Source organism: Scyliorhinus canicula, unplaced genomic scaffold (assembly GCF_902713615.1).
Source record: "Scyliorhinus canicula unplaced genomic scaffold, sScyCan1.1, whole genome shotgun sequence".
NCBI lineage: Eukaryota > Metazoa > Chordata > Chondrichthyes > Carcharhiniformes > Scyliorhinidae > Scyliorhinus > Scyliorhinus canicula.
The window spans coordinates 437,266-451,247 of NW_024055490.1; positions in this window are offsets into that span (position 1 = coordinate 437,266).

Sequence of the window (13,982 nt, forward strand, 5' to 3'; positions counted from 1 at the left end):
TTACCCACTGGAGAATAACACTGTACCCCACCCAATCTGAAACCATTGTTCACAGCTACACTGTATTCTGTCCCTTAGTCGCTGTTGTGTACATTCTGCTACTGCCCCTTTCATCACCTGAGCATCCGTTTTTCTCACTTTTCAAATATGACACAGACATTAAGACATTGGTCCCAGAACTTACCATTCCCTGCGCCCCATCAGAATTCCAAGGACAGCTTTAGTAACGCTCTGCTTGTTTAAACTATTCCGTCAAATTCTCGGAGGTCAGGTACAGGACGGGGTCGTATACAAAGCAAACCTTCCTGCAAACTGAACCAGCAAACACTCTCAGGTCAAATGCATCACAGATATCGATAAAGAATAAAGCTTCCTGAAACCTGTCCCATTATACACTCCCAGGGCCTCAACAGTAAACATTTAGTTACTGAGTAAATTTCCCTGAACAATCTCCCCTCAAATACTCGAAGGACAGGCGCAGTACAGAGCAAAGCCCCTCCACAACATCCGCCATCTAACATGTGAAGGACACGTAAAGCACATGTGAGGAACAGAGTAATGCTTCCTCTTTGCCGTCTCATCAGATACTTGCAGAGCAGGAAAAACGCAGGGTATGTGGAGAGTAAAGTTCCCCATACTCCGTCCCATTAATTGGTGTATAAAATCAAGGAATTATTTGTGTAGGAGATTGGTGTGAAAATCTCCACGCACACGGACAAACACACAGAAAAAACGCACATCTGTCTTAATGTATATAATCTCAACTGTGTAACAGTAAACATCACACAGTGCCCGACATTGATAAACATTAATCTTGGGCCGATCCTGCAATCGATCCTGTCTCGCTTTGTACGAATGTATACCCTGAATCAGCATTCACTGCATTAGACCTAATCTCAGTTTTCGTTAATCTAGACCCTGCATCAATAATTACGGCACTAGAATCTGTCTCACTTTATATTAATCTCGACGCTCTATCAGCAATTAGTGCTCGAGAACCCTGTCTAAATTTACATCATTGAAGACCCCCTCCCCTCAGAAATCACTACACTCGGCCTTGTCTCAGTTTATATTAGTGCAGACCCTGTATCAGGAATTACTGTACTAAGCCCTGTTTCAGTTTATATATAATTTACACTTTGTTGAGTTACATAGAACCATAGAAGTATAGAAGCATAGACAATAGGTGAAAGAGTAGGCCGTACGGCCCCTTTAACTTGCTCGTTCATTCGTTCTGATCGTGGCTGATCATCCAACTCAGTAATCTGTTCTCACTTTCCCTCCATATCCTATGATCCCTATATCCACAAGAGTTAGATATAATTCCTTCCAGTAAACATACAAAGTTTTGGCCTCAACTGTTTTGTGTTGTAGAGAATTCCACAGGCTCACCGCTCTAGGTCAATAAATTTCTCCTCATCTATATCCTTAGACTGTGTCCTTGATTCTGGACTCCCCTCCATTAATCGTTGCTGCACACCCTGCCTCCGTTATTATGAATATTTACCCTGTAACAGTAACAACTGCATTAGAACCGTGCCCCAGTTATTGTGAATCCCGGTCTTTTCAAAGAATCATAGAATCCCAACAGTGCGTAAGGAGGCCAGTCGGCCTATCGAGTCTGCAGCCGCCCTCCAAAACGGCACCCTATTGAGGACCCCTCCTCCATCCTATCCCCATAACCCCACCTAACCTTTGCACACTCAGGGAAAATCCTTTCGAATGGCCAATCCACCTAACCTGCGCATCTTTGGACTGTGGGAGGAAATTCTCGCTTTCTACTGCACTACACTGTCTCCACTTGTATTAATCAAGGCCTTGTTTTAGTAATTCCGAGACACCGCCGGCTCTGTTTATTTAATACCAGTTTCTGTACCTGTAAATGATGCGCTTCCCTCTGTTTTATTTATTACTGTGCGGGACAATACCAATATTAATCGTGATGTGGAGATGCCGGCGTTGGACTGGGGTGAGCACATAAGAATTCCTACAACATCAGGTTAAAGTCCAACAGGTTTGCTTCAAACGCTAGCTTTCGGAGCACTGCTCCTTCCTCAGGTGAATGAAGAGGTATGTTCCAGAAACATTTATATAGACAAAGTCAGAGATGCAAGATAATGCTTGGAATGCGAACAGTTGTAGGTAATTAAATCTTTTCAGGTCCAGAGATAGGGGTAACCCCAGGTTAAAGAGGTGTGAATTGTCTCAAGCCAGGACAGTTGGTAGGATTTCGCAAGCCCAGGCCAGATGGCGGGGGATGAATGTAATGTGACATGAATACTAGGCCCCGGTTGTTGCTGCACTCATGTGTGCAGAACATGGCTATAGGTTTCTGCTCGGCGATTCTGCCTTGTTGCGGGTCACCTCACAATGTTACACTTCTCCTGCTTCCACCCTAAACACATTAAAGAAGCCATCCCCTATGGACAAGCCCTCCGCATACACAGGATCTGCTCAGACGAGGAGGAGCGTAACAGACATCTACAGACGCTGAAAGATGCCCTCCTACGAACGGGATATAGCGCTCGACTCATCGATCGACAGTTCCAACGCGCCACAGTAAAAAAACGCACCGACCTCCTCAGAAGGCAAACACGGGACACAACCGACAGAGTACCCTTCGTCGTCCAGTACTTTCCCGGAGCGGAGAAACTACGACATCTTCTTTACAGCCTTCAACACGTCATCGTTGAAGATGAACATCTTGCCAAGGTCATCCCCACCCCCCACTACTTGCCTTCAAACAACCACGCGATCTCAAACAAACCATGTTTGCAGCAAACTACCCAGTCTTCAGAACAGCGACCACGGCACCACACAACACTGCCAGGGCAATCTCTGCAAGACGTGCCAGATCATCGACATGGATACCACCATTACACGTGAGAACACCACCCACCAGGTACACGGTACATACTCGTGCGACTCGGCCAACGTTGTCGACCACATACGCTGCAGGAAAGGAAGTGTGGTACATTGGCGAGACCATGCAGACGCTGCAACAACGAATGAGCAGGCATCGCGCAACAATCACCAGGCAGTAATGTTCCCTTCCAGTCGGGGAACACTTCAGCAGTCAAGGGCATTCAGCCTCTGATCTCCGAGTAAGCGTTCTCCAAGGCAGCCTTCAGGACGCGCGATAACGCAGAATCGCCGAGCAGAAACTTATAGCCATGTTCGGCAGACATGAGCGCAGCCTCAATCGGGACCTGGGATTCATGTCGCATTACATTCATCCCCCACCATCTGGCCTGGGCTTGCAAAATCCTACCAACTGTCCTGGCTTGAGACAATTCACACCTCTTTAACCTGGGGTTACCCCTATCTCTGGATCTGTAAAGACTTAATTGCCTGCAAATATTCGCATTCTATGCATTGTCTGGCATCTTTGAATTTGTCTGTATATATGTTTCTGGAACAAACCTCTTCATTCACCTGAGGAAGGAGCAGTGCTCCGAAAGATAGTGTTTGAAACAAACCTGTTGGACTTTAACCTGGTGTTGTAAGACTTCTTACAATATTAATCGTGCAATGGGTTACATCTAATTTATTACCGCACTCCTCCACATCTCTGTTTAAAATAAAATAGGTCCTTTCTCAGTTCTCTCTCAATTAGACCCTCTCAGTGTTTATATCTTTCGATATTATTCCAGTTATTTATACATTAGATCATTCTTCTGTGGCCTCTATAAGTTAATCTAGTTGAGTTTTTACTTGTAGTTAGACGATGTATTTATTAATATTTTACTGCACATTGTGTTTCGTAGTATTACATTCATCCCTGCTTCAGTTATCACTGTACTTAACCGTGTAACAAGTTTTATTACCCTGGGTCTTGTCTCTGGAATGATTGTATAGGACAATGTTTCGTTTTATCTTTCCCTCAGCATTGTATCTGTGGATATAATGCTCTCTGCAGTTAAACATTTGAATAAGAGGGACAGTGTTTCTATACATACTACTATTCACCCTTTCTCAGTAATGACTACACGAGACTGTTTTTACTGTTTTAAGAAATAGGTGCAGTCACATTCAGAAATGCACTGAGCAACACCTCTCTCTACTGCAATTGACTCTTTTTTAATCATTGCATTAGACCTTATATCTGTTAATATTACATTATGTGCGGATTAATTAATTGATGCATGAATCCATGCTGCTACACATGTTAGAAGTCGCCATTTCGGAGCAGTTGTTCAACTGCACCAAGTTTCCATTCATATTATGTTAACCCTACTCTCTGATGTTATTTTGTTAGACTCAGTTTCATTCACAGAATAATGCGACAGATTTATTTTCATTGATTACCGCACAATCAACATCCCGGGGGTTGTCATTGACTGGAAACTGAACTGGACAAGCCAGACGAATGCTGTGGCTGCCAGAGCAGTTCAAAGGGTAGGAATCCTGTGGCGAGTAACTCACATCCAGATTGCCCACAGCCTGTCCATCATCTGCAAGGCAAAAGTCTGAAGTGTAATGGAATACAAGCTCCACTTGTCTGGAGTGCAGCTTCAACAAATCACAACAAGCTTTACACCATCCAGGACAAATCAGTCGCTTGATTGTTGCCATCCACAAGATTTACTGTTGGAACTAATAAAGGTTTCATATTCAGCACCTACCTGACCCACGGCGACAACCATCAACGAGGACCAGAGCAGCAGATACTTTGGAACACCACCAACTGGAGATTCCTCTCCAAGTCACTCAACACTTTGACTTGGAAATATATCGCCGTTCCTTCACGGTGGCTGGGTGATAATACTGGGCTTCTCTCGCTAATACTATATGGGTGTAACTGTATATCAGGGACTGCAGATATTCAAGGCGGCAGCTCACCACCACCTTCTGAATGGCAATTTGGAATGGGCCATAATTGCTGACCCAATCAGTGGCGATATATCGCGCAAATGAATGAAAAAATAAAGGTTGATAGATAGATGAAAGAAAGAAAGAAAGAAAGAAAGAAAGAAAGAAAGAAAGAAAGAAAGAAAGAAAGAAAGAAAGAAAGAAAGAAAGAAAGAAAGAAAGAAAGAAAGAAAGAAAGAAAGAAAGAAAGAAAGAAAGAAAGAAAGAAAGAAAGAAAGAAAGAAAGAAAGATGGAATTTTATTTTCAATATACCAAATACGTTCTATTCGTTCATGGGATGTTGTGTCACTGGCTGATCCTGCAGTTCTTACCCATCCTTGAGGGCATTTCAGAGTCAACAACATTGCTGTGGAGTCACCTGGAGTCATATGTAGACCAGACTAGGTAAGGGTGACAGATGTCCTTCCCTGAAGGACATCAGTGAACCAGATGCGGTTTGATTACACAGAACAATGGTTTCATGGTCACCATTAGACTTTTAATTCCAGATCATTCTTGATTGAAATTTCACCACCTGCCGTGGTGGGAGCCCGGGTCCCCAGAGCTTGACTCTGGGTCTCTGGATTACTAGTCCAGCGACAATACCACTGCGCCACTGCCTTGTACGTGAAAAGGGGAACTCACTTGTGTTTGGAAGAATACATTTTGTCGTGTCAATAAGTATTAGCTGTCATGGAAGTTCGTTGCAAAGGCAAATACATCTTGAAACCTCCTGACGATCTGTTCTCATATCTTTGTTTCAGACTACACATAGATTAATTAATGTCTCTGTTCTCTCTCAGACTTAATTCACTTACAAAAGCATAATTAATAACTATTTGGTGTTGTGTGATTGGTCTGGTAATGGGTGTGTAATATTTTGCTGTAGGTTGGAGCGAACCTTGTGACATTCACTTCATCACCAGGCTGAGGAACAGAAACACAGGAGCCATATTGAACTTCACATTGCACAACACAGTCACAAACTCCATTGTGTTGGATATAACTAATTCAGCCTTGTGTACATATGTGGCAATTACCCACTGTTTCCTTTCATCATCCGAATTGTCTTTCACCCTGTTTGCTGAATGGATTTCTGTTTGCTTTTGGTCCGGCCACTGATTGTGAGAGACAGAGTCTGAAACTGTGTGTGTATGAAATGAAATGAAAAATGCTTATTGTCACGAGTAGGCTTCAATGAAGCTACTGTGAAAAGCCCCTAGTCGCCACATTCCAGCGTCTATCCGGGGAGGTTAGTACGGGAATCGAACCGTTGTGCTGACCTGCTTTAAAAGCCAGCAACTTAGCTAAGTGAGCTAAACCAGCCCCTATGTATATGCATGTGTGTGTGCGTGTGTGTGTGTGCATGTGTGTGTCTGTGTGTGGCTATGTGTGTCTATGTGTGTGCCTGTATGTCCATAAGGGCCGGTTAGTCTGGAACACAACATCATTATTTATTGTTTGCAAATGGCGTTGCCAATAATTGCAATTATTTTTCAGCAGATGACATTTTATTGAGATTACCTTCCAGATCCTATGCTGCACTCAGTATTTACTGGTCTTGAGTGATCTAGACCGTAATATCAAGCTGTCCATTCCATTGAAAAGACAAATATATTTTTCAAATTACTTACATATCGGTTCAGCTCGCTTTCTCTGTCTCAGGCTGCACCCAAATCAGTTGAATCCTCATCTCTCTCTCAGACTTAACTCACTCACACAGGCACACAGCAGCCGAGTCTGGAACCTAGTGTTTAAATGGCACCTCGTGTTTAAATCTTTTTTGTTGAAGGCACTTCTGAAAATAATTAAGCACCAAAACGTCATGAGAGGAAAATTCTGTGCCAGAAAGGCACCAGCTCATTCACTTAACCGCTCTCCCCCCCCCCCTCTCCCCCCCCCCTCTCGTTCTCAGACACCAAGTGAGTTCAAACTTTCTACATTAGTATAACCTCTGTTAACAGACTGTTGCTTTAATTTCCCTTCATCTCTCCAGATTATTATTTGTATTATGACCAGTGAAGATCATCTGTGTATCTCCCGATCGGTTACTGTGCTTCTAAACAAATAATCTAACTTTTTAAAGGGAATGGGAATGGAGGCGAATGTAATGCTGAGGCCGGCAGCAATCTGTGTGGGTGTTCTTGATGCCGTCAGAGTGAGTTCACCCTCACAGGCAGGAAGACTGTTCAGGGTGATAACATGAAACTGACGCCTGCTGTTTCATTCTCAGGTAACACAACTTCCTGTTTCTCTGCTGCCGGTTCCAAACCGCACATCTCACTTCTGAGCAAAAAATAAATCCAGGGACCACAATCTGGTGAGAACATCTGTTAATGCGGCTTATATCTGCCCACAGAGTCAGGGCAGACTCACACAGATCACATTGCGGTGACATTTACAAATGAACCTGTTGTGATCTGTTTAGAGATTCCATTCCAGGACATAACTGGATGGTCAGTGGATCAGTGACTGAGTTTCCCCGGTTCTCTGAAGCCAGGAAATGATATCTTGCTCCCTTTCACTATTTTATCATTCTCCCTCTCTTTGTTTTTACTGTTTCTCAGTTTTTATCTCTCAACACAGCGTCTCTCTTTCTCATTTCTTCGCTCAGTTTCACTCTCTCTCTCTGTGTATCTTTCTCAATCTTTTTGTGTGTCTATTTAATTAAACTGATAAAGCAAAACCATCAAGGGTTGAATAGAGTAATTAAAGAGAGACTATTACAACTGGCAGGAGGGTCTGTAACCAGAGGACACAGATTTACTGTATTGAACAGGAGGATTGTTTTTACACAGCCAGTTGTTATAAACTGGAACACACAAGGGGAAATTATGATGGAATCAGATTTAACAGCAACTGTGGAAAATGATGGATAAATATTTGAAGGTATTAAGATCTGAAGAATGAGAGGAAATGGGACCAGTTGGATGGTTCATCTCTAATCATTGTCCCAGCACCTTTTCTGTATCTACCCCTGTCCTTCATTGAGGCCGAATTAAATGCAATGATTACACAGCTTTCCTCTTGTGCTAATCCTGTCTTTAGGCAGAACCTGGGTGTGTGTAGATATTTGCCACGAATCTTTCAGAGGTCCGTTGCTGTTTACAATCCACTACTTTGGACAAAGTAATAGTGAATAGCACTTATTTCGAAAAAGAACAATTATCTTTAACATTTGTGGCACTAATTCTGCCTGTGATGAGGCTTTGGCTTTTAGTCTTTGTGTCCCGATCTGATGATTTAAACTTATGTGTCCAGAAACTGGGTGATGCAATGGTTAGCACTGCTGCCTACGCTTCTGAGGACTTGAGTTCGATCCCGGTCCTGGGTCACTGTTCGTGTGGAGTTTGCACCTTCTCTCCGTGACTGCATGGTCTATGAAGCCAAAGCTGTGAAGGGTAGGTGGATTGGCCACGCTAAATTGCCCCTTAATTGAAAATATAAATAGTGTTCATAAGCTGCCGGAACCGGCTCTTGCATGTCTGTGTAAATGGAGAACTTGGTAAGAATTAGAAGAAACAGATGTTTTTGTTTCCCCCGACAGATGCACCATTATAGGGTCTGCCATAAATGTCCGCCCATTGGGTATAAACGATCTGAGGTGGAGTCAATCACACGCACCTCACTCAATGAATTTTCCAATCCGCTTTTCCCACACACATCCCTGTCACTCAGCATGATAATGAAGCCTGGGCGAGGGCCCGGGGCATCATTGCTTTCTGATAGTTTCACTTCCGCTTAAAATCAGCTGTTCATGAGATCCCCTGACTCCCTTCACCGAAGATTATCACCAGTCTCTGTTATTGATACACTGGAGCGGGTCTCTGTGATTATTATTATCCCAGACCCCAGTCTGACCCCGGGCCCCGCAGTCTCTGTTATTGATACACTGGAGTTGGTCTCTGTGATTATTATTATAGCAGACCCCAGTCTGACCCCGGACGGCGCAGTCTCTGTTACTGATACACTGGAGCCGGTCTCTGTGATTATTATTATACCTGACCCCAGTCTGACCCCGGGCCCGGCAGTCTCTGTTATTGATACACTGGAGCCGGTCTCTGTGATTATTATTATACCAGACCCCAATCGGACCTCGGGCCCGGCAGTCTCTGTTATTGATACACTGGAGCCGGTCTCTGTGATTATTATTATACCAGACCCCAGTGTGACCCCGGGCCCGGCAGTCTCTGTTATTGATACACTGGAGCCGCTCTCTGCGATTATTATTATCGCTGACCCCAGTCTGACCCCGGGCTTGGCAGTCTCTTTTATTGAAACACTGGAGCAGTCTCTGTGATTATTATTATACCAGACCCCAGTCTGACCCCGGGCCCGGCAGTCTCTGTTATTGATACACTGAAATAATTGACCCGAGTGTATTTTCTGTCCCCAGTCTGACCCGCGGCTCAGTTCTCCGTAATATTAATACACTGGAGCCGGACTCTGATTCTTACCAGGCCCGAGTGTGGCCCAGGGCCGGGCAGTTCTGACGTGCTTCGCAAATCCACGTTGGATAAAGTTACCTCCTTATCTAGAATTTGCAACAATGACTCAGGAAGCCATCCCCCGCTCTATGGAGAGATGCCCGGAGTTGCAATATCTTTCAATTTTCTCCCTCCCTCTGAATGTCCGAAAATAATGGATAAAATAACAGGAAAAATTATCGATAAAAGAAGAGAAATGCTTACATCGCAATATCACCTTCGTTCTGTAGTGGAGTGTCCGAACTGTGGTTTGGACCCGCAACCTTCTGACTCAGGAGTCAAAGTGGTCCCAGTAGTGGATTAGATCCCTGCCTAGCTCCCATTAGATTCGCACAGAGGTCACATAGTACAGCTGCTAGAAATCTAAAACAGAAACGGATGATGTTGGAAATACTGAACAGGTCATCTCTAGATTCAGTTTCCTTTGGCTCACATTCTTTATGCTCTCGGAGAATGATATCCAGTGGCGGAGAAATTTGGCGCTGGTTAACAACCGGCGTTGAGTTCCCCCAACTTCTTCCATGGTCAAACAAATCCAAGAGTGGGAATGGAACGCAGACTCAATGGGCCGAATGGCCTCCTTCTGCACTGTAATTTCTATGACGCCTGTGAAGTTGAACGCAGGCACCGTGTTGAATGCAGGCTCCGTGTCACAATGGTTAGCACGGGGACGTCAAAGAGCCAGGGCTCCGAACGATTCCAAACTTCGCAACTGTGTGGAGTTTGCAGGCTCTCCGTGTCTACGCAGATTTCATCGGGATGCTCCGGTTTCCCTTGACAGTCCAATGGTCGACAAGTTAGGTGAAATGGCGATTCTAAAATTTACCTTTTTTCCTCCGGAGATGTGCAGTTTCGATTGGGTTACGGGAAAGTGCCAAGGTAGGTTCCTCTTTTGCAGGGTCGTTGAAGACTCGATGAGCCGAATGGCCTCCTTCTGCACTGCAGGAATCCTATGAAATTCAGAAGCAGGAGTCTTCCCAAATGTGCCACTCAGGAGAGTAATATCGTAACCCAGAAACAGATTTGCAGTTTGAAATCGATGACCATCCTTCTGATTAAGTGCCATCGCCAGGAAAAGTTAACTGTATTTCTCTCCTCAGATCATGCCTAGGCTGAAGGGAAATTCCAGCAGATTCTGATCTTACCTATCATTCCACTGGACGATGCCTGTGTAATAACATAAACGCCATCCCAATCATAAGGCGTTATCCCGCATTCGATAAAGCATTTGCTATTATATAAACAGCCACGGGAGCATATGCGCACGTGCATACACACCCACACATACACACAGGCACACACAGACACACACACACACAGACACACACACACACACTATGTATCAGACAAAATTTCGATTTGCGTGCGCCAAACACTGACAGTGTTTTCATGCAACTGGGCCCAGTGATGTGTTCCGCAATGCACTGGAGACTGATTTCGTGAAAATAACCTCAAACACTATATTTGTTACACTCTTAGTAAGCCATGGTTTTGCTATTTCTATTTGATCTTGTAAAATAAATGTGGACACAAAGATGCGGCCTCTGTAATTGTTGCATTAATAGCCTCGCTGCCATTCAAATTTTAGTGCAATCCTCTGTTAATATTTCTGGAAACATTGTTCCTGTCAGTTCTGAATGAAACATCTTTCTGGTATTGCTAATTTGGACCCTGTTTCTGTTAGTGTTCCAACATTATATTTTTCGCTTAAGGTTGCACTAAGTACTTCTCCCAGTATGGATACAGAAATAAATGCTTCTTCCGTCCTGTCTCTTATTCTCAACGAGCCATATCTGGTGATGTTCCTACCATGGTCAGTCCGTGTCATCACGATGCAGCAGGTATCTCAGTTTATATTCGACCAGGTACTTTATTTGTTTTTACTGTAGTATTTTTAATTAATTGATGGGGTGGGAACGTGAAATGCTGTCATATAATCACAAACACAATCTAGGATGATGTAAACAAAAATAAGGTCTAGTTTAATGTGAGCAGATTACAGTAATAATGATACAACCTGTGTTTCAGTTGAGATCACCAGTAACTGTTTCGCTGCCATCTACTGGACAAACTTTTCTTATACTTTCTTATACTTCTTTTATACTTTCATGCGATGCCGGTCTCACCTGCAATCTCATGATTGTTTTGGCTCTCCAGAATATTTCAGAGGGTAGTTAAGTGTCAACCAATCGACTGTGAGCGTCGCGTCACATAGAGACAATACGAGGTGAGGATCGAATGTTTCAGCTTTGCTTTGATGGCCGTATTGTGCACAAAAAGTAGCGTTTTACTTCCCACAGTCTGATGTAGTGGGCTCTGAACACATGTCCTCAGATAATTAGATTGGACGTCTGAATTACTGGCCGTATAACATTACCACAGTCGCCTATTTCAGTATCAGCATCGAATATTAACAGTTCCAAAAAATGCCATTTGTGTATTTGGTGTCGCAGTGAAGGAGAAAATTATCCAATACCACTCTTTTCCTTATGGTCCAGCATTTTGTTTCAAATAATAATTAAATTAAATTTTCTTTTGAAAATATCTATTGAGGCCATCTCTCCCCCAATCGCAAGCAGTCCATTCCAGATCATAGCCACTCCTGCGTTAAAATGTGTTTCCTTATGTATCCATGCTTCTTTTTCCCAATTACCTCCAATATGTCCCCCTTGGTGCAAGGTTCTTCCAGCAATAGGAACAGTTCCTCCCTCTCTATTATGTCTAGATGACTCATGATTCTGAAAAACTCTATCAGCTCACTTCTCAAACTTCTCCAAAAGGAAAATCCTCATAATCTCTCCAATCTACCTTCATAACTGAAGTTTCTCATCTCTGGAAATAATCTCCGCAATATTCCTTGCATCCCCCTTAATGGCTTCACATCCTTTCTTCGTTGTTGTGCCCATATTTGGAAATCTTTCTGCTGCACCAAGGTCTGGTATATTAATGTGTAAGAGGAAGAGTAGGATCGTGCTCCCGATCACTGTGTACTTTACGTCCTTTAAGTCCGAAAAATGGCTCTTCAAAAAGTCCTAGTTGTTTCCTGGCTCTTAGTCGATTTCTTATCCATATTTCTACTGTCTATTCAATGCAACGAGCTCCAGATCAAAGCAGCATTTGACGGAGTATGGCTTCAAGGAGTCCTAGATGAAATGTGAATCAGTGGTAAGATTCTTCACTTGATGGGGTCATAACTGGCACAAAGGTAGATCGTTGTGGTGATTGGACGTCAATCATTTCAGCTCCAGGACATCACTACACGAGTTCCTCAGGGTAGCGTCCTCGGCACAACCATCTTCAGCTGCTTCATCAATGACCTCCCTTCCAACATAAGGTCAGAAATGGGGAAGTTTGCGGATGACTGCACAATGTACAGCACAATTCGCGACTCCTGAGATAATTAAGCAGACAATGTCCAAATGCAGGAAGACCTGGACAATATCCAGGCTTGGGCTGACAAGTGACAAGTTATGCTCGCTCCACAGAGGTTCCAGCCAATGACTATCTCCTACAACTGAGGATCTAACCATCGTCCTTTGACATTAAATGGCATTACTATCACTCAATCTCCCATAATCAACATCCTGGGGGTTACCATTGATCAGAAACTGAGCTGGATTGGCCACATTCATACCGTATTTACCAGGGCAGGTCAAAGGTTAGGGACGTGGTCCAGCACGGTAGCATAGTGGTTAGCACCATTGCTTCACAGCTCCAGGGTCCCAGGTTCGATCCCCAGCTTGGGTCACTGTCTGTGTGGAGTCTGCACGCTTTCCCCGTGTCTGCGTGGGTTTCCTCCGCATAGTCCAAAGACGTGCAGGTTAGGTGGATTGGCCATGATAAATTGCCCTTAGTGTCCAAAAAAGGTGAGGTGGGGTTACTGGATTATGGGGATAGGATGGATTTGTGGGCTTAAGTAGGGAGCAGGTGCAGACTGAATGGGCCGAATGGCCTCCGTCTGCACTGTAAATTACATTGTATATCTTGTGTTGCCCTATTATGTATTTTCTTGAATTCTGTTTAATTCCCTTTCCTTCCCATGTACTGAATGATCTGGTGAGCTGCTTGCAGAAAAATACTTTTCACTGTACCTCGGTACACGTGACAATAAACAAATCCAATCCAATCCAATCCAAAATTCTATGATCTATCCCAATTTTAGGGGCAGCAGGGTAGCATGGTGGTTAGCATAAATGCTTCACAGCTCCAGGGTCCCAGGTTCGATTCTCGGCTGGGTCACTGTCTGTGTGGAGTCTACACGTCCTCCCCCGTGTGTGCGTGGGTTTCCTCCGGGTGCTCCGGTTTCCTCCCACAGTCCAAAGATGTGCGGGTTAGGTGGATTGGCCATGCTAAATTGCCCGTAGTGTCCTAATAAAAGTAAAAGTAAGGTTAAGGGGGGGGTTGTTGGGTTACGGGTATAGGGTGGATACGTGGGTTTGAGTAGGGTGATCATGGCTCGGCACAACATTGAGGGCCGAAGGGCATGTTCTATGTTCTATGGTGGATAGCACAATTGCTTCACAGCTCCAGGGACCCAGGTTCGATTCCTGGCTTGGGTCACTGTCTGTTTGGAGTCTGCACATCCTCCCCGAGTGTGCGTGGATTTCCTCCGGGTGCTCCGGTTTCCTCCCACTGTCCAAGTT